At 36.0% G+C, this 21,377-nt stretch overlaps 1 non-coding gene across 1 annotated transcript; it reads left to right on the forward strand.

Annotated features, from left to right (window-relative positions):
• Positions 1-20,478: 20,478 nt before the first annotated feature.
• Positions 20,479-20,585, forward strand: LOC130018192 (U6 spliceosomal RNA). Its single transcript, XR_008791497.1, has one exon. It is a non-coding gene; the product is annotated as a U6 spliceosomal RNA (small nuclear RNA).
• Positions 20,586-21,377: the final 792 nt, after the last annotated feature.

The following is a 21,377-nucleotide window of genomic DNA, read 5'->3' on the forward strand; positions in this document are numbered from 1 at the left end:
ATGGGACATGTAGTAAAATACTTTACTGAAACAATTCTTAGAAAACAGGAATTTATGGTGCTTTTTCTTTATCTGAGTCTTTTCCCAAATGGTTGGAAAGTGACAAAGTTTTAAATTCAAAGTAAGTGCTTTTTTCTCTACATTTTTTTCTATAAAACACGTTTAAAAATGACTATTTGTGTTTTTACACTGATGTTAATTATTTTTGTCACAAAAAAGTGTATCTTTTCTGCTACATCAAAATCACCATTAGAGCAGACCTAAAGCAAGATGCTTAAATCACATAAAACAACAAGAAAATTTTTGATAAAACATCCTGCGAATGAATAAATGAATAGGTATTTCTTCAAGCCATTTTCATTGATATTTTTCTAAAGAATTTATCAGAGTTGTTCTCTGAAGTAGCATTCATTATGAATGAATTCACATCAAGTATAAAGCATTCACTTAATACCAAAAGGAAGACCAGTATTTTGTTAAGTAATTTTTTTCTACGTAAAATAAAGGAAATTGTAAAAACAGTTTTTATAAATCAGAGAGTCACATTTTTTTTCAATAAATGTTCATGTTAATTTTTAAAGATAAATAAGAGATTAAGAATATTTTCAGTAGGCATGTTTTTCCTTGTAATTTTCATTCTTTGATTCCAATTTTAAAACTCTATGCATATACACCAGTGTGTATATGTATGTATGTGCCATTATGATTGCATTGATTTGAGCATATGTATATGCTTAGATAATATGATACACAGGTATGAAAACACATCGATCTTATTTATTTGTTTATTTAAATGTTTATTTGTTGTTTAGGTCCAATTGGCGGTCCTCAGGTGTTATTCCTGGCTCTGCACTCATATAAATTATATAAATTACTCCTGGTAGTGCTCAGGAGATCGATGGGAGATCAAATCTGGGCTTGGCCACGTGACAGGTCAAACTCCCTTCCTGCTATACTATTGCTCTGGTCCCACATAGATTTTAAATAAACACATGTATATGTCACATATATAGAAATAAAAATTTTAAATGAAAAAAACTGAAGAACAGGTTTGGTTTCCAAGCTTATTAGAGTATTGTTTGATTTACAATAAACAAAGGGACTAGAGGTGGGGTTGAAGTGGCAGAGCACATAACTTGTATTTGTGAAAACTGAGATTCAGTCCCCAAGGGTTTCTGACTGGTAGACAGAACGAGTAGTTGTGGCTTCTGGAGCTCCAAAACCAATCAGTATACTTCATTTAAAACCTCATTGAAGATTTCATGAGCATCTCCATGTTTGATGTAAATTGAACTGATCTAAGCGAAGAGTACATGGACCTCTTGTAATATGTATTACCTTCTCTTGTCGGTGTCAAGGCTTTATGTTCAATCTGAACTCTACGAATTTGCTAATGGCAGAAACGTTGAGTGTGCTGTTAGGAAAGCAGCTTGATGCTCTCATGAACTAAAGAGTTGTGTAGCTCTACACTTGGTATAAATGATTTCAACACAATTCTAAGACAGGGCACCAGGATTGCAATTAGTTAAACTATTACTAACACCCTGGGGATATGGACTTTGTAATTTCGTTTTGGTTTTTATGTACTTTATACCTGAAACATGACATATGCATTTGTCTTTGTCTGTTTTGAGGTCATTGCTGGTGAGTTTCAGGCTTATTCCTAGACCTACACCCAAGGATCACTCCTGGGTGGTGCTGAGGATTGAACCGGGGCCAGCCACATGCTGCATACATCTATATAAATAAGGTTTTATAAGAATTTTAGACATATTGCTTTACTTATGACTTTTGTGACTTGAAAATATCTTTTTAAGTATTATAAAAGCATAGAGAATTAAGAAATAAATTGTTGTCTATGATTGTTATATAAATTTTGTCACAATGATGGATTTTAATTAGGGCAATTGTCTCCTAAATTTCTTCCAACAAACTTTTAAACTGTATACATCTTAATTTGTATTTCCAAATTTTTGCCAAATTCTTAATTTTTTTATTGTATTTCTAAATGCTAAAAAAATGGGTGAAACTGGAAATACTAGCAAGCAGTGTCGTGCCACCTGTAATTGTTCAACCCATTGTGATGTGTAACATTTTGAAAGGTAAACATGTTTAGATTTGTGTGTGAGAGTGTTTAAATTGAGTAAATGGACGCATTTTAATAGAATAGCAAATATTTTCATGGTTTGATTTATTTTATATTGCCACTAAAATATAAACTAAAATGGAAATTATATTCTCACGTTGAGTACAACTTGACATAAAATTAAGATCATGGTGTATAATAATAGTTGTAACTTAGAAGAAAAGTTATTGTCTACCAAGACTGAACTTTTTATAAATATGCTAACTATGAAATCAACACCTAGTTTCTGTCAAATAAGTTCCATGTTACATTAGTGCGGGTGGTTGTTGTGTTATCTTAGTTCTCATTTGTATGAGTGTTTGCGTGGCATCATTAGCGGATTCTGTGTATCTAAAAGTTAAATTAAAACTGTTTGCCTAAGTTAACTGTTGACTGTTAGGTCATTTCCCAAAGAGCTTTCTTCCCAGTTATTATATGTTCTTAATAAATGCAAATTAAGTAATTACCTAGTTAAATTTTGACTAGACATTATTCATTTGAGAAATGGTTCCTTTATAGTGCAGAGGAAGCATTTTTTACACCTTTGGCACTTTACAATAAACTCATTCTGATCTAAATTGATTGCTGTGGGATTATCTTGGAGTCATTAAAATATTGCTGTATTGACATTCACTAATGTCTTTAATTAGTAATTTTAAATTCCAATGTTTGGCATTAACTATAAACAGTTGTTATTTAGTATATCCCTATAGCTGTTTATTTGGTTTGTTTGTTTATCCATTGAGTGTATTAAACAATTATTTGACACGCTTTGTGCATTATTTAAACAATCTGTGCCTGTAATATATTCAAATTAGTCTGCTAATGTTATAACAAATAAAATTGAGATTTGAAATATTTTTAACTTGGATTATTTTATTTATTTATTTATTTTGCTTTTGGGTCACACCCAGCAATGCTCAGGGGTCACTCCTGGCTCTGCACTCAGGAATTACTCCTCGCGGTGCTTGGGGGACCATATGGGATGCCGGGGATGGAACCTGGGTCGACCATGTGCAAGGCAAATGCCCTACACGCTATAGTATCGCTCCGGTCCAGATTATTTTTTTCTTAAAAAAAGCATTTTTACTTTTAAATTTTGTAATGATGTATTGAATGTATTGATATTCACATTTGTACAGAATTCAACATACATCACTCCTGGGGAATTGATATTCTTCAAAATCCACATAGTTTTATTCTGGGGGTTGAAAACACTTGATTTTGGACTCCATGTACATTTAATAAGATTATTTTCAACTTACTTGGCACTTTTTCTTCTTGGTAAATGTCACATACATTGTGTAACTTCTAAATTTCTACAAATAAAAGACTAAAAAGGAGTCAGTCATAAAAACTAAGGGAAAATTCACCATTATGAAAGGCAAGAGAAAATTCTTGTGACAATAATAGGAGGCTTTTTATGTTTTTTGTTTATGGTCTTGGGATCTCACTAAGATGCTTGGGGTCTATTCCTGGCTCTGTAGTCACGGATTACTCCTGGCAGTGCTTTCCTACTACATGGCAAGCTGGAATTGAATCCTGTCACCTCATGCAAGGCTCTATGCCTGTATGAGTACTTTTATTTTTCCATAAGCATCTAATTTTGAGACAATAATTTTATTAGACTTTGGATTAGTTTTGAATGAGTATTTCCAAATAATTTCACACTGCTCACTGTTACTTGATCATATTTACTCTGCAAACCAGGTTTTTGGCATATAAAATAGGTAAACATATAAATATGAATCTTTTGTTTCTTGTCTGGGGGCATACTTGTCAGTGCTCAGGGCGTGCTCCTGAGTCTATGCTTGCGTATCATACTTCAGTGGACTATACGTGGTGCTGGTGATCTAATGTAGGTTGATCGTACACAAAACTTGTGACCTACCCACTGTACTCTCTCTCTGGCCCCCAAATATTACTTTTAATTGTGAGAAATATAAAAAATAAGGTTCATTTATTGTTAAAAGTACACAGCTGGTTTTTATTTCAATTTTTTCTTTAAATTCTAAGTATGCCTTTAGTCAAGAATGATAAAATTTCCCGCCACTATAAAAAAATATTAGGCCATCATTTAAAATGAAAATAGTATCAATTCTTTCAAACATAGCACAATGGTGTTCTAAATATTTTAGCATATGATTATAGGCAGCTTTCATAGGATCCCATTTTACGTTTCATGCAGCTGTATGTAAAATTACTTTAATTGTTCTTGGGAATGGGATTCCCAATTGGTTCTCAGGAGGCCAGGGACCCCACCAGTAATTCTTGGTTAATTCATCCTGCAGCTCATCCAAAGGATTCAAGGATGGGATACTGTTCAGACCCCAGGGTTCTTGGGATGCCAAACCCCTTTGGTGTTGCTGAAGTTTTCCAGGACATACTCAGAAGTACTCAGAGGGTCATGAGCATCTTGCCAAGTTTCTGGAACCATGTGATGTGAGTGAATTGAATGAATTAAATTGTGAATTAAAGCAAGTCAGGCATAGCCTAGGTGTGTGTCTTAACTGTGGTTCTATCTCATGTGGGGTCTTTGTTTGAATATTTTTAATTCAGAATTTGAAATGCTTTATTTATTTTTGGGGATAGGGCCTTTCTCAAAGAATGCTTAATGATTCTTAGCCAACCTAGCCTGGCCTCTAACTCAGGGTAGGAGGGTGTTAGTGATACAGAGCCCTCTCTGACCTCTATAGGTGCATGCTCATTGCTTGAGGAACCTGAGGGTGATAGGGACTAAATAGGGGTTGACTTCATCAAGGCAAGCACCTTAATTCGTAACTCTCTCTCTCTGGCTCTATGCCTCTTTACGATTTTAATGAATATCGTAACCTAGAAACCACGGAAGGTCTGAAGCAAAAATAGCATAAAATGCCACACTGGTATCTTGCAGTTTTTTTCATCGTTTATGATTTGTGGTTCATTTTTACTATAGTCCTTTCCTGTTTTGTTTTATTTCTTTGTTTAAGATATTTTTATCATGTCATCTGACTCATAATTTATGGTTTTACTGAAAACACTATCTAAAGTCCCTTATCATTTTCTCTCATATAAATTTATATTCACTTTTTGCTGTGAGATACAAAGATACACTTACAAAGATATTCATGACTGGGTTTTTGTCATACAACTTCCAACACCCATTCCTTCACCAGTGTACATTTCCCCTCTCCCTCATCCATCTTACCCCCACCCCATAACTACATCCTGTCTTCATGGCACATGTTTTTTTTTTCATATCTCTCTCTCTCTCTCTCTCTCTCTCTCTCTCTCTCTCTCTCTCTCTCTGTCTCTCTCTCTTTCCCTCTCTCTCATTTTCCTCTTAGGCACTGTGGTTTGCAATATTGTTACTGAAAGAGTATCATGAATATATTTATTTCCTTTCAGCACTCAGCTATTGTCCAGAGAGATCATTTCCAACTATCACTGTTATAGTGGTCACTTCTCAGTCCTAACTGCACTCCTACTGTCCATTTCTTGCAAGCTTGCTACTACAATAGACCAATTCATTTGCCTGGCCCTTGTCTCTGTGTCTTTTGGTATCATCCACATACTTTATTGTTGTTGTTGTTTTCTATCCCACTAATGAGTGCAATCATTCTATGTCTGCCCCTCTTCCCTCATTTCACTCAGCATTATACTCCCCATGTTCGTCCATGTATAAGCAAATTTCATGACTTCCTTTTTCCTAATAGTTGAGTAGTGTTCCACTGTGTAGATGTGCCGTAGTTTCTTTATCCACTGACCTGTTCTTAGTTACTAGGTTTGTTTTCAGATTCTGGCTATTGTGAAAAGTGCTGTAATGAACATAGGAGTGCAGATGATTTTTCTGCGTTGTGTTTTTGGGTTACTAGTACATATTTCCAGGAGTGGTATTGCATGATTTTATGTGTGCTCAATTTCTGTTTTTTGAGTTATGTCCATATTGTTTTCCAGAAAGTCTGGACTAATTGTCATTACCACCAGCAGTGAATGAGAGTCCCTTGTTCTCCCATCCATGAAAGCATTGGCTATTCATTTTGATGTGCGCAAATCTCTGTGGCATGAGATGATATCTCATTGTGATTTGCATCTTCCTGATAATTAGTGATACAGAGCACTTTTTCATGTGTTTTTCGGTTATTTGTAATTTTTTCTTTGAGGAAGTTTCTGTTCATCTCTTCTCCCCATTTATTTTGATGGGATTGTAAATTCCACTAGTGCCTTATTTATCTTAGATTTTTAACCCTTATCAGATGAGTGATGGATAGATGATTTTCTACTTTCTGAAGACTGTGTTTTTATTCTGGCCACCGTTTCCTTTGAAGTTCAGAGGCTTCAGAGTTTATTATCGTTCAATTTATTTATCTTTGCTTCCACTTTCTTCTTCAGTCATGTTTTATCCTTGAAGAAACCTTTAGCTTCAATGTCATGGAGAGTTTGCCTATGTTTTCCTCCATGTATCTTGTGTATTCAGGTCTGATATCTAGGTCTTTAGAATTCATATGATGAAGAAACCATTGATTGTTTATTATAGTTCATTAATATCTGTATCGATTAAAATATATGACTTGCAGGGATAACTATTTTCACTTGCACTTATAGGTTCTCACTCTATAAAAGTAAGTTTTAATATGTTTACATGATATACATTAGTCTATGTTCAATAATAGTGAAATCTTTTATTCAATATTTTGGCTTTATATATTCTTAGAGCTTCTACTGTCTATGACTATTTGAAAGTTTTAGATTGACTTATTGGTAATTAATCTTGGAAGCTGAGCCGGAAATGATTATATATTACTTGTACTTGAACAATAAAAATATATCTCATTCTGAACATATTAAGTTTATTTAAATGATATGTCAGGAGTCCAGTTCTAAATATAGAATAGCATGATACAGCATCATACCAACCAATCACTGAAAGTACTAAGAAGTAAAAAATGTACATTATTTTAAAGTAAAAGTTAATGTATAAGAGCAAAAGATTATTTTAAAGTTTAAAATTTAGTGGCATATTTTTAATGTCTTCAGATAGCATGATATAATATCTACACCCAAGCTTTATTTCTATGCCTATAGCTTTGGATATTAAGTGGAATGATACATTGGAAAAGAATCCAATAGCTATTTTAGTTCTACATCTCCTTATGCATCATCTTACTTCTTAGCTTTGAGCTCAAAATTTGATACAGACTCTTCCTGTATGAATATTAGAGGATATAATAATTATAGTTTAATAAAATGAAACTCAAGAATGGGATTCATCAAGTAGAGAAATATAGACTTTTTCCCTTGCAATTTAATAACATCAAATGACCTCTATAATAATTTTCCATATAAAGGAACAAAAATGGCTTAACTGGACTTATGCAAGTAGTTAAAAATATGCATAGACAGATCATGCAGAAATATGGCAATTTTATTTAAGTTATTTTTTTTTAACAGTACTCTGTTCTTACTTTATTCTTAAGCAATAGCAACTGACAACTTCAGTTTGCTAGTTCAGTAGTATGTTGGTGTTTACATATTGATACACTTACATAGTATTACAGATTAATTTTATTTCCCCTCTACCTTACATTAAAGGAATTTGAACAATCTTTAAAAAATGCGTATGCCATTGATATGTGATAGATGTTGAGACCTGTTAGAAATGTTTCCATGTGATAATAAAGTCCTCAAATGTAAGGGTATATTTGATTTGAGAAACACAATCTTTCCAACTTTTAGTGAGCAGAAAACTAGTTGATTCAGGGTGCATAAGACATTTAAGTTATATTTTATTATTTCTTTGCAGTTAGTGAAAATCAGATGAACTCTACACTTAGTATTCAAATTTTCTAAGATTGAGTTAGAATATTTGAAATATATGACTAAAAGAATATTTAGACACACCCTGAATATTTGACTACCAGTACCTAATCTTGTGAATACTACAATTAGATATCTTGCATAAATGTGTTAAAAATATTCCTGAAATAACAATAAAGCAATCATGATACCAATACATATGAAATGTTACTGAAGTAAGCTCTGAACACATATACATTTTTTTCAGTGAAGAATCAAATGTGACTAAGTCTTTAACAGAAAAAAAATTTATTGTTTTTCCTTACCCTAGTTGATTCAGGATGCTCAAAAAAAGTGAACACCCTAAGAATGACCACTGTAGCACTGTCCTCCTGTTGTTCATCAATTTGCTTGAGTGGTCCCAGTAACGTCTCCATTGTGAGACTTGTTGTTATAGTGTTTGGCATATTGAATACCTCATGGGTAACTTGCCAGGCTTTGCCATGCGGGCGAGATACTCTCGGTAGCTTGCCAGGCTCTCTGAGAGGGGTGGAGGAATCGAACAGGGCTCCCTGGGCCAGCCGTGCGCAAGGCAAACGCCCTACCGCTATGCTATCACTCCAGCCCAAATGTGACCAAAGAAAAGAATGACCAAAGAAAAGATATTTCAAATGAACTTGATATGTGAAGATATAATGTGTATAGAATAGAGAAAAAAGCAAGAATCATAATTTCAATAAGTTTCTAGTTCTAGTATGAATACATAAAGTTTGATTTTGAGAAAGTTTAAAGCAATACATTAAAACTTATTTTCACTCGTATATTTAAAGATTTATTCAGATATAGTAAAAGGTTTTCAGCAACTTGGTGTAACTTTTGTAGTTCAATAAAATAGATAGATTGAAAAATATTAAAACTCTTATTATTTATAGATAACGCTGTCACATAAAGTTCAGCAAACTATTAGAAACCATGAGAAAATAAATTTATCTTTGTTGGTAGATACAAATTTAATACATATACTAAAACTTTTTTAAACACTATCAATTCTGTAGAAGTTACTTTAATTATGCTTTGGAAGAAGAAAACAAAATTCTAGCAATATCTCTCACAAAATATGTACAAGTTACTCTAGTAAAACATTAAAAATGTCTTGAAAAGTTTTTAAAAAATGGAGTTATGATGTTAGTTTTAATATAATGCTTTGAGTCCACTGAAAGGAAGGAACAAATTCAATGAATTATCTTGCAAAAACAAGTAGATATTGTTGAGATGGAAATGACAGGATGAATCTAAAATGCATACTAAATTTGAAATGTTAAGAGTAGACATGAAAATTGTAAATAACATAGTAGATACTTATGCAGTCAGAAATCAAAATTGTATAGTATTTATAGTTAGAATCTCACTAGTCTGTAGATTTGTGGTAGAGGAATCCCCCCAAATGTACTAGACAATATTTAATGCTGAAAAATTTTTACTTTGAAAATAAAACAGGTTAGTAAGTAGTGGGAAGGGTAGTTGGGAGGGTTTATGTATGTGGTGGGGTGTGCAAAGGTTGATGAATAGGCAGGTGAATTGATACAAGAATAATGGAAACTTTGGTGGTATATAATGTGAATGATTTTGCACATAAAATCACCTGGAGGGGGAAGGGTGTTGACCGGCCCGCCCGCTCCTCTCTGGAAAGAAAGATGGCGGCCGCACGGGAGCCTTGTGGAAAGCGGGTTTGAGCCGGGCTCAGGGGAGCGGCGGGGACCTCATGGGAAGGGGGGCTTTGTGGGCCGTCCCCCACGCCCCACCGAGGTCGCCAGCTGCCCCCCACCAGCGGCTCTCCAGCACGACCACGACTCCAGGGCACAGAAACCAATCTCTTAACTAGCTAACTTTTAATAGAAATTCTTCCAGGGTCAATAAGTAAAATAGCAGAAATTCAAAACTGCGCGGCCGCTATCGCGGCCGCGCGACATCATTTTATTCTTAAACCAAGTTGTAGAAAGCAAATCATTTCACAACGCTGTTTCAGCATGTCTGATTGGGGGAGGGGTGGGTCGTAAACTCTAAACTATAATTGTGCATCTTCTATCGAAATAATCTATCTAGTCAAAGTAGATAGAGTATTAACTAGAACTCATCTGCCTCACAAAGAATTGGGAGGGGTGGGAGGTGGGGGTCTATTGGGGTTCGGGGTTAAAAATGAGTATTGGTAAAGGGAAATGTGTTTGGTATCTACATGACTGAGACCTAAACCCGAAAGCTCTGTAACTTTTCCCACAGTGATTCAATAAAAAAATAAATTATAAAAAAAAAACAAACAAACAAAAAACAAAATGAATAAATAGCACTGTAGCACTGTTAAAAAAATAAATAAAAAAAAATAAAATCATAAATGTACCACTAATTTAACCAAGTTACCTAGACTATAATAAAATATTTTAATATTTGTTGGGGGGGTCACATCTGGAAGTATTCTGGCTATACTCCTGAATATGTCCTTAGGGATCATTCCTGGATGGTTTCGGGACTATATGTTGAGCTGGGGTTGGTCCAATCCAAGGCAACTCCTTGTCCACTCTGACGCTAGACTTCATATTCTTTAAAAGAATAAATATAGTGGGTTATCTCCAGCTGCAATAGTCCAAGGATCTACTTTAGCTTTCTAGGACATTTCCTAGAGGATTGCATTATCTAGCTATTTCAGTTAAATGCAAGACTTCTCAAAATATTACCTTTAATTTAGAATTCCCAACTGATATGATAGGAACGTGTCAGGTCTATGACACAGCTGGTGAATTTCCCACGCCAATAAATAATTTCTTCATTTTCTTGTGATGTTTTAAGTTTTTAGTATAAAGACTTGTTTTATGCCTGTGTATTATCATCCTGACTTTTATCCTCAAAATTAAATGTTGGCATTATGTATGCCATAAAATATTTGCATTTTCTGCTTACCAGAGAGACCCACTGCCATGGCAGATAGGGAGAATGTTCATAAATGAAGCAGATAAGATGAAAAAATAGGACTGGATCATTCAATGTGTGTTAATGAAGAGCTCGGGTGATTTGATATTACTGTAGTGGAAAAAAAAGAAAAGCCCAAGCTGCTTCAATGATTCATTCCCATAAAAATATGAAAAGTAAAGTATGGGGGACATTATGTATGAAACAATTTGAAATGGTTGCTAGGACAGTTCATTGATGAGCTCAGTTAGAGACAAGGAGATTGATAAAGGCAGAGAGAGAGGGATATAGAGAGAAAAAGGTCAGTAAGGAGCTAATTGTCAGTTAAATGTCAAATGGAAAGCTTTTTTTATTGGATCAAAACAAATAAAAACACTAAACTCATAATCCACTAGTTGTTTCTGAATTTTATAGAGAATGTCATCCAACCATTTCTTCAATGCTTATCTTGGTGTCCTTGTTGGGAATCTTAAATCTTTTATGAATGAATTTGGACATTTGAGCATATAGTCATGGAAATATTCCTCATATTCCTTCCTCGGAATAAGATCATACATTTTGAGACCAGACGGCAGATGGAGTATTAGATAACGTGATTTTTAAAGTCATTCTTCTGAGATTCCACATGCATAATCAGGAGTCAAAGTTGGCAGTTTTGGGATTGATCAATCCTTAGATCATCGGTTAACATATAGCATACTGAGAGGGCTGAAATGAAGATCTCCGAAACTAACCTTATCTTCTCACTCAACAACCGATATAAGAGATACAAATGATTTTGCATCCTAAGTTGAGCGGCGAATAAATATTTACCTTTTGTATTTTATGAATTAGAATTAGAGAATTCTATATACCTTCATTTTATACACCAATGTGACATTAAACGAAAATACTCTTTAATAAAGTGACTCAAAGACTGACTGGCATCCATGTAGTGACTATTATGCAGTGTACATTTGCTAAAGCTAATTAATAAGGTATAAAAGTTTATCTCGCATTTCTATTTTCCTTTCCTTCATTCCCTCTCTCATTCAGGGATTATCTCCCTACTACACTAATTTAGCACACAGCTAACATACCATGTAATATAAAGTATACACTTTTCCATCCTGTTCTTACTTAAACAGTCAAGGAAAACACTTGCCAATAATGATCACAGTCAAAGAATGACAACACTATTTGAGTATGAGCTTTTGATTTGTTTGACCCTACTAGAGCTCAAATCAGAGAAAATAGAAATGAAATTAGTCAGTCTCCTCAACCGGAAAAGTTTGCCTCCTAATATTTGAGACTGGTTCCCCAGGCCATGTGCACTTAAGAATGTGCTTCTGCCAAACCAGGGGTAAGTACTATGGTATGCTGAGTTTACAATCAGAGGGATCATTTATTTCTTTGCTGGAGATCCCTGGAATAAGAATACGAAACTTCTAGGTTAAAAGGTGGTGGATCACAAGAAGATGGCAGCCAGAGCTTATTTTAAACTCGCTTTAAGTTTCTCTCTTTGTTCAGGTTTGTTATAAAGCTACATGAAACTAATAAGCTACATGGAAACTCGAAATTTAAAAACTATGTGTGCTTAACTTAACAACCATCTCTCTGGATAGAGTTAAGAAATCTCTAGAAGTGATAACAAGTATGGTTTAATATTGGCGTCCTATTAACTGTGAACTGGCACATATTTCTGGAGAGGTATATGTTCCTGCACTGCTTAGATATTCAATATTATATTTACTTCATTTGCCATTCACTGCTCCTGCTTTTTATTTCAAATATAATTACATGCCAGCCATTTAAATGTGTTTTGTGCTTATTTGTTTTCTACCCATTGGCAGCTTCTACCTAATAGAGTCAAACAGTGGAAATAAATACTAATATTTACTTAAATTCTAAGTGTTGAAAAATTAATATTAAACTTACTATATAAATTATTATAATATTTATAAATATTTCATTACTTACCATTTAATATTCTACCAACTATATTTAATAATCTTTTTCCCTCATGCTCTTTGCTTTTCATGAATATGTAGTTTTTGAATCACTATTTATAATTTTGAAAATAAATTATACCCTCTCCCACATATGTACATAACTTTTAGAGGAAATTGGGCTATTGGAATTTTTTAAGATGTTATGACTGTTTCTGAGACTATCCCTAAGTAAGAACACCAATATTAAGTTTAACCACATTGCTTAACATTTTTGATTATTAAAAACAAATTTAGAATAATAATAATATGCCAAAAGGGATATTTTATATATATTAAATAAAACTTATCAAATATTAGGAAACAAAGTGGGTAGGAAAGATACATTTACAAACCAGAATGTCTCTTCGAGAATCAGAGATGCCAAATTCAAAGAGAACTCTCTAATCATGTGGTAAATTGCCTATCACTGAGGACACTTTTTGCATGCTTATTATCACTTTAAAAAACAAGAATAGACTTAGGTGTGGTCAATGTGTCATATAATTACATGCAACTTCTACCAAATTATGACTCTTATAAGATGCATGATCCAGTGGAGGACTGCCTTGAAAATATGCAGACTTACCCAGGGGATCCCCAGTGATAGAATATTGAGAAATTTCAGTTTATTTTTACAGAACTAAGTAAATTTAGAAGAGAAGATTAGGAGAGAGTTTCTCATAGCTTAGCGATTATCAGAATCACTCCCTTAAAGATGTATACATGCGCTCACTCATTTTTTTAACCCTGTTTCAGGAACAATGGGGGGAAATAATGATTATTTTTTTCAAATCCAAAGTCAGTCCTAGGTATTTGTGAAACCAATGTCTGCCTTTAAAAATATTCCAAGAAATACTTTCTAGCCCGCTCCTCTCTGGAAAGAAAGATGGCGGCCGCACGGGAGCCTTGTGGACAGCAGGTTTGAGCCGGGGTCAGCGGGAGCGGCGGGGACCTCATGGGAAGGGGGGCTTTGTGGGCTGTCTCCCACGCCCCACCAAGGTCGCCAGCTGCCCCCCACGAGCGGCCCTCCGGCACGGCCACGGCCCCGGAGGCACAAGGACTTAGCACAGAGAACCAACCACTTGGAGCAGAAAAGCAAATGGACTTGTGTTGATCCGCGCCACCAAGCCTGCCCGGAGGGGAAAGGGCGTTGACCGGCCCGCCCGCTCCTCTCTGGAAAGAAAGATGGCGGCCGCACGGGAGCCTTGTGGACAGCAGGTTTGAGCCGGGCTCGGTGGGAGCGGCGGGGACCTCATGGGAAGGGGGGCTTTGTGGGCCGTCCCCCACGCCCCACCGAGGTCGCCAGCTGCCCCCCACCAGCGGCTCTCCGGCACGGCCACGACTCCAGGGCACAGAAACCAATCTCTTAACTATCTAACTTTTAATAGAAATTCTTCCAGGGTCAATAAGTGAAATAGCAGAAATTCAAAACATCATTTTATTCTTAAACCAAGTTGTAGAAAGCAAATCATTTTTCAACGCTGTTTCAGCATATCTGATTGTGGGGGGTGGGTCGTAAACTCTAAACAATAATTGTGCATCTTCTATCGAAACAATCTATCTAGTCAAAGTAGATAGAGTATTAACTAGAACTCATCTGCCTCACAAGAATTGGGAGGGGTGGGGGGAGGTGGGGGTCTATTGGGGTTCGGGGTTAAAAATAAGTATTGGTAAAGGGAAATGTGTTTGATATTTACATGACTGAGACCTAAACCCGAAAGCTCTGTAACTTTTCCCACAGTGATTCAATAAATAAATAAATTATAAAAAAAAATGTAAGAATTGATGATAAAAAAAAAATAAACACTTTCTAGTTTTGGCTGAAAGCTGTCTTCCCATTAAGATGCTATGACATGTGGCAGTATGTTGTATCTTTTGTCCACATTTGATCAACCAGATCATTGATTCAGTTTTCAGTTTTGCTAAAATTGTTGTAAGAGGAATGATCATTAAAACCGAGTAAAAATGAGTCCATGTGATTCATTATACTATTACAAATAGCATCATAAAACACTTCTCCTTCATATATTTTAGCATAAAAAGATAATAAATTATGTAAATGGAAATAGAAAAGTCCTTAAAAATAGACCCTAGAGAACTCATTTTTTAACAGTTACAAGGATATGCAAAATAACCTACTCTACTGAAAAAGCAATTAGAATACTGAAAGAATATTTGTGGGGACACAGAGGTAGACTGGAGTGGAAGAATCTATCAAAATCAATATTTGCAGAACTCAGGAAATGAAATCAAAGGCTCACAACAATTTGAAGAATGCTTATTCATGAAATAGTGTTTGATCCTGTTGAGAGTAACATACGTGACTGTACTTTAACTTTCTCTCATTCCACACTGGGTCCCTGGGCTCACAGTGGCCTTAGAAAACAGCATCCCTATAAGCTCTAAGATCTTTATGAAAGAAGGAACTGACAGCCACTGGAAACTCACTCGGTTTGTATATCAAAAATGAAAAGTCCGAAACTCAGTGACTTGTCACTACTTGACCTATCCGGCCGCTTCACAAAATGCTTGATTCTCCAGTCTCCTTGGTATTTGATGTAACAGTTTTCTTTTTTGCAAACAGTCTTATGCTCAGGGCGTTTTTCAAACCAAACAGCAATTGTCTAGCAACTCAGATGCCTGAGGTGGTGATCACAGTCAACAAAAGTGAAGGAAAACTTGAAAAGGATAAAGTGGAAAATGAGATCTCCATAGGGTACATTGAAATCTTTGACCTCTACAGGTAAGCTGCAAGGCTGTATTCATTGGTAATGCTGTGTGCATATTCAGAACTTTGCACGTTTTTGGGAAAAATTGCACAAAACTAGAAATAGAACACACGCTGACCTTAAGATTCTGGGCAAACAAGAAGTAAAAGCAATGGTAGAAGGCAGGACATGAAATAAACACAGCAAACACGTACATGCATAGGCAGACAAATGTGAATTGTATTAAGAAAAAACTAGGAGACACCCTGCTTCCTAGAATATAAGTGATGTCCTTTATTTTAATAAAAAATTTGTTTTGACATCATGGTATTTTTAAATTTATTTTTAATTGAATTATAGTGAGAGAAACAGTTACAAAGTTGTTCATGATTGGTTTCATGGGATATAATGTTCCAACACCTAACTATCAAAGTGGTGAAAAAAAAACTGTTCTGATTGGTTATTGTTGGTTTTACACTGATCGATTGGCTTATATAAATTCCGCACTATGTAATTTCGGGCACTTGCTGCAGCAGCCCATACACCAAAATTAGAATTTCAGGATCTTGACTTCATACTCCTACATGTGTGTAATGATCATCACTCATACCAACAAAATTCAAACGCCATCCCATCTGAAAGATACCTCCTTTCCTCATTTGGACCTCATTCACTTTGTTCCCCTCTGGTGCACTTCATAATTTCCACTGTCTAAAAGTTAGCTTTGCTGGTTTTTTTTTTAATTTATTTCTTTATTGAATCACTGTGGGAAAAGTTACAGAGCTTTCAGGTTTAGGTCTCAGTCATGTAAATATCAAACACATTTCCCTTTACCAATACTTATTTTTAACCGCGAACCCCAATAGAACCCCACCTCCCACCCCTCCCAATTCCTGTGAGGCAGATGAGTTCTAGTTAACACTCTATCTACTTTGACTAGATACATTGTTTCGATAGAAGATGCACAATTATTGTTTAGAGTTTACGATCCTCCCCCCCCCCCCCCCGCCCCCAATCAGACATGCTGAAACAGCGTTGTGAAATGATTTGCTTTCTACAGCTGGGTTTAAGAATAAAATGATGTCGCGCGGCCGCTATTGCGGCCGCGCGGTTTTGGATTTCTGCTATTTTACTTATTAACCCTGGAAGTATTTCTATTAAAAGTTAGATAGTTAAGAGATTGGTTTCTGTGCTCTGGAGTCGTGGCCGTGCCGGAGAGCCGCTCGTGGGGGGCAGCTGGCGACCTCGGTCGGGCGTGAAGGACGGCCCGTTACGCCCCCCTTCCCATGAAGTCCCTGCCGCTCCCACCCCCGGCTCAAACCTGCTGTCCACAAGGCTCCTGTGCGGCCGCCATCTTTCTTTCCAGAGAGGAGCGGGCAAGTGGGTCAACACCCTTTCCCCTCCGGGCAGGCATGCTGGTGCGGTTTAACACATAGTCCATTTGCTTTTCTGCTCTAAGCGGGTGGCTCTGCTCCAAGCGGGTGGTGCTGGTTTGTTTACTTTAGTCATTTCTATTCCACATGTGAATGAAACCATGTAATAAGTGTTGTTTATTTCTTTCCTTAATTTACTTAGCATAATTAACTTCACATTTGATCCAGTTTGTTCCATAGTGATCATTGCCAGCTTAGTCTCTAAGGCATCCACATTATCAACTAAATGAAAGCCAAGGCCAAAAGGCAGTGTATCCTATTCCACACAGCTTGGTTTTGTCTTGTCCAAGTTTAGAAGGAACCAGAAAGCTAAAGAAGCATGTGCTGTCACTCCTTGTTCCCCGTGTTCTTTTCTGGGAACTCTCTGCTCCCTTTCTCCAGCAAGCGTTGAATTTGCTCTGCTGAGTCTCTTGTCTGCTATTTTAGACATGATCTCTGTGAAATGATTAAAGCAAAGACATTGGTGAAGAAGTAGACTTTATAAAATTAGTCCAGGCATTCATCCAAATATCATAGAGCAACAATAAAAATATTGTCCAGCAAACATTGTTGGACATCATGAGGATGGAAGTAGAGAGACATGAGTTCAAAAATTTCAATAATGACAATTTAATTGGAGCATGTAGGGTTAAGATTGATGAAGGGAAAGAAGATATATTTACCTCCTACCATGGATACATAAAATGTTTGCAAAAATGTGGATTTATCTACAGGAACTTAATTGTGACACTGACAAAATTTCTCCATTAAAGAACAAAGGAACAACACTTAGGTGGATTGAAGACACAGGGTAGATATGAGCTCACTAGAAAGTAAAACCATTGAGGAACAATAAGCTACAATTAGAAGGTGATTACTAAGGTGCAGACTTTCGCCTTAAAAACTAAGAGTGGTGCTGAACTCACAGTATATCAATTCTATGACTTATAATTAGAACAGGAAACAAGAAACTATAGGATATTAATAGATGTTAGTGTTCAGAGAAGTTATATTGATATCAATCTACCACTACCTGTATATATACATATATATACATATATGCTGTACTGTTAAAATAGACAATACAAAAAACAGAAGAGAATACAAAAATACACAAATAGAACATATAACTAGTGTTCAAGATCTTCAGAAGATTTTAGACGTCATAGAGATATAAAAGTTATTGATAGCAATATGGCATCAACGTGTCAATAAAAGGCAACAGAGTAATTAATTACAAACAAATATATTCAAGTAATGTATTTCAAAAACGGCATTTAGCTCTCATTTTTAAGGTATCCTTAAATTTTTGGCAAGGATCTAAGTATATGAAAATCTTCTACAGGGATGCACAGAAAATGAAATAACACTTTATAAAACAATATGACTATTTCTTAAAATGATTTATAGTCCCCTACATGATCCAGCCATACCATTTCTAGTTATTTATCCAAATTAAAAAAGCAAAACTCCAGATAAAAATTGATGTTGATGTTTACTAAAATATTATTAATAATTACTCAAAGTGTTAATACTTCACTATCTCTAGAATGGATTTTAAAAATATGGAATATTAGGACTGGAGTACAATGGATAGGGCACTTTACCTTGTATTTGTCCTACCTTGGTCCAAAAGGAGTGATCCCTTACATAGACGGAGGTTTAAGACATGAGCACAGTCAATATAATGCTGTACACATTAAAGTGTAATATATTCATAGAATATATGTGTTTATGTATATTAAACATGTATAGTTCTGACACAATCTAGGATGCAGATGTACACTAAAATGATAATTATGTCAAATGGAAATAATATATATATATATATATTTATAAAATATATTTGCTTGCTGCTTTTCTTTCCATTTGACATAATTTGGCCCCCCAACCGCGAAAAAAGAGAAGACTACAAAATAGTCTGGGTAAAGAAACCATGGCCATACACACGATGGATAGCTAATTAGCTTTAAGAAAAGATGAAATCATGTCATTTTGCTGCTACATCAATGAATCTGGAGAGTGTCATGCTGAGTGAAGTTAGGAGAGAAACAGAATACTTATCATGTAGGATATAAAAAAATAGGAAAATAACAAGTGTCAAAAGGCAACAGAAACAAAACTAATCTTTAGTAGGAAACTTACCATTGGGGGAGGTTGGGAACACTCTGGAGAAAGGTTAGGTGCTGGAACGTTTCATACATGAAACCCTAATTAGCAGTTTGGTAAACCATGGTGCCTAAAATAAATTGAAAAATGAAAGAGAAGACATACTCCAGAAATAGCCGAGGTAGAATTCTGACTCCACCACCTAGAAGGTTTGGGCTTCGGGCTTGTTTCTAAGTCTCCTTGAGTTTCAGGTTCATCTGTGAAATAGGTTTCATGGTACCTTTTTGAAAGTGTTTTTTTTAAGGACTACAGAAATTAGTCCAAAGCCTTTACAACAGTGTCCGTAGTGTTGGTATGTGCTAGTAGTGGTCATCACAGTTGTGTTGATAGATGCAGTCATACTTTTTCCAGAAGTTATTCTGGTGGGAAAGGCTACACAGGCTCAGGATGCCCAGGGCTCCTCCCAGTAATTCCCAGCCAATGAGGCTGGTGGTTCAATGCAAAGACCTGAGGATGCAGTGCTGTGTGAGCCCCATGGTGCCAGGGAAGACCTGAGTCACCCCAGCTGTACTTGGACCTTACAGACTGCATCCAGTGATTCTGGGGGTCAAGGAGACCATGCAGTACTAGATATCAAACCAAGTTCAGCCACAGGCCAAGCATGCACCTTAACACTTTTTGTATGCTCTTGTCAGTCCCCAGAAGTGATTTTTACGTTCAGCTTAGATCTAGTTTCAAGTGACCGTTTCGTTTATCTTAAACTTAGTTTATCTTATGGGATGGAGCGATAGCACAGTGGGTAGAGCGTTTGCCTTGCACGAGGCGTATCCAAGGTCTATTCCTCCATCCCTCTCGAAGAGCTATGCGAGCAACCGAGAGTATCCTACCCGCACAGCAGAGTCTGGCAAATTCCCCCTGGCGTATCCGATATTCCAAAAACAGTAACAACAAGTCTCACAATGGAGACATTACTGGTGCCCGCTCGAGCAAATCTGTGAACAAGGGAGGACAGTGCTACAGTGCTATTTATATGAAAATAGACAATTTTACAGACTCAGAAATACATTAGTTTTTCCTGGGGCTAAATAGAAAGAAAATAGCACATAACTCTTTGTGTGTATGCCATATCTCTCTGGAATGCTGAAAATACTCTGGAATCTGATACTACTGATGATGCACACAAAATAATACACTAAAACCCTTAGTACTATTTTAAAAAGTGATTTGGGACTGGAGTATAGTAAGTAGACTCTTTCTTTACATGATATTAACCATGGTTTTATTCCCATCACCCAAAAATGGTCCTCCAAGCCCTGCCAGGAGTGACCCCTGAAAACTGAGCCAGGGACCCTGAGCACTGCAGGTGAAAGCCACTAATCAGAAAACAAAACCAAAGGTAAAGAACTTAACATGTAAATGTGCTTGCTTTGGCAGCACATAAACCAAAATTGGAACGATACAGAGAAGATCAGCATGGCCCCTGTGCAAGGATGAGACACAAATTCGTGAAGCATTTCATATTTAAAAAACTGATTATTACAAAAAAAGAATATGATATTTAAATGTTATTTCAGTAAGCTTTTATATGGTGCACTATCACTAGCACTATCTTCCTGTTGTTCATTGATTTGCTCAAGCAGGTCCAGTAACGTCTCCATTGTGAGACTTGTTGTTTCTGTGTTTGGCATATCAAATACATCAGTCACGAGTAGCTTGCCAGGCTTTGCCATGCGGGTAAGATGCTCTCCGTAGCTTGCCTGGCTGAGAGGGGTGGAGGAATCGAACTCGGGTTTGCTAGGTCGGCCACATGCAAGGCAAACGCCCTACTGCTGTGCTATCGTTCACAGATATATCTGGGTAGAAAAACACTCTCAATTAAAATTTTACATGGCAGTATTCAAGGAAAATTTCTTAGTTCACAATTTCAGTGAAATCTAATGCTGTGAATCTAAGAAAAGCCTAAACTGTAAGAAACTCTCGTGCTATCACAACATATTTTGTAAACATGTACCATTTCAAGTGTATGTAGGCAGAAAAGATAAATTCCAAAAACTGGCAGAAATACAACTCTTTCTGTGTTTCACTGTAAGATAAAGTTATGTCCTTGTGGTAATTTACTACATTTCGTTGGTGAGTGATTAAACTAAAAAAAACTTTACTTCAATCTTTAAGATGAAAGACTTGTTTTTCCATTAGGTGTAATATCCATGGTTTCAGAAAGCAGAATAAGATGATTGTTGAAATAAGTCTTGCTTGTGAATTTAGAATGCCTAAAGTTAGGGGGGAACATTTTATCTGAGAAACATTTTCATTTGAT

Source organism: Sorex fumeus, unplaced genomic scaffold (genome assembly GCF_029834395.1).
Source record: "Sorex fumeus unplaced genomic scaffold, SorFum_2.1 ptg000240l, whole genome shotgun sequence".
Taxonomy (NCBI): Eukaryota; Metazoa; Chordata; class Mammalia; order Eulipotyphla; family Soricidae; genus Sorex; species Sorex fumeus.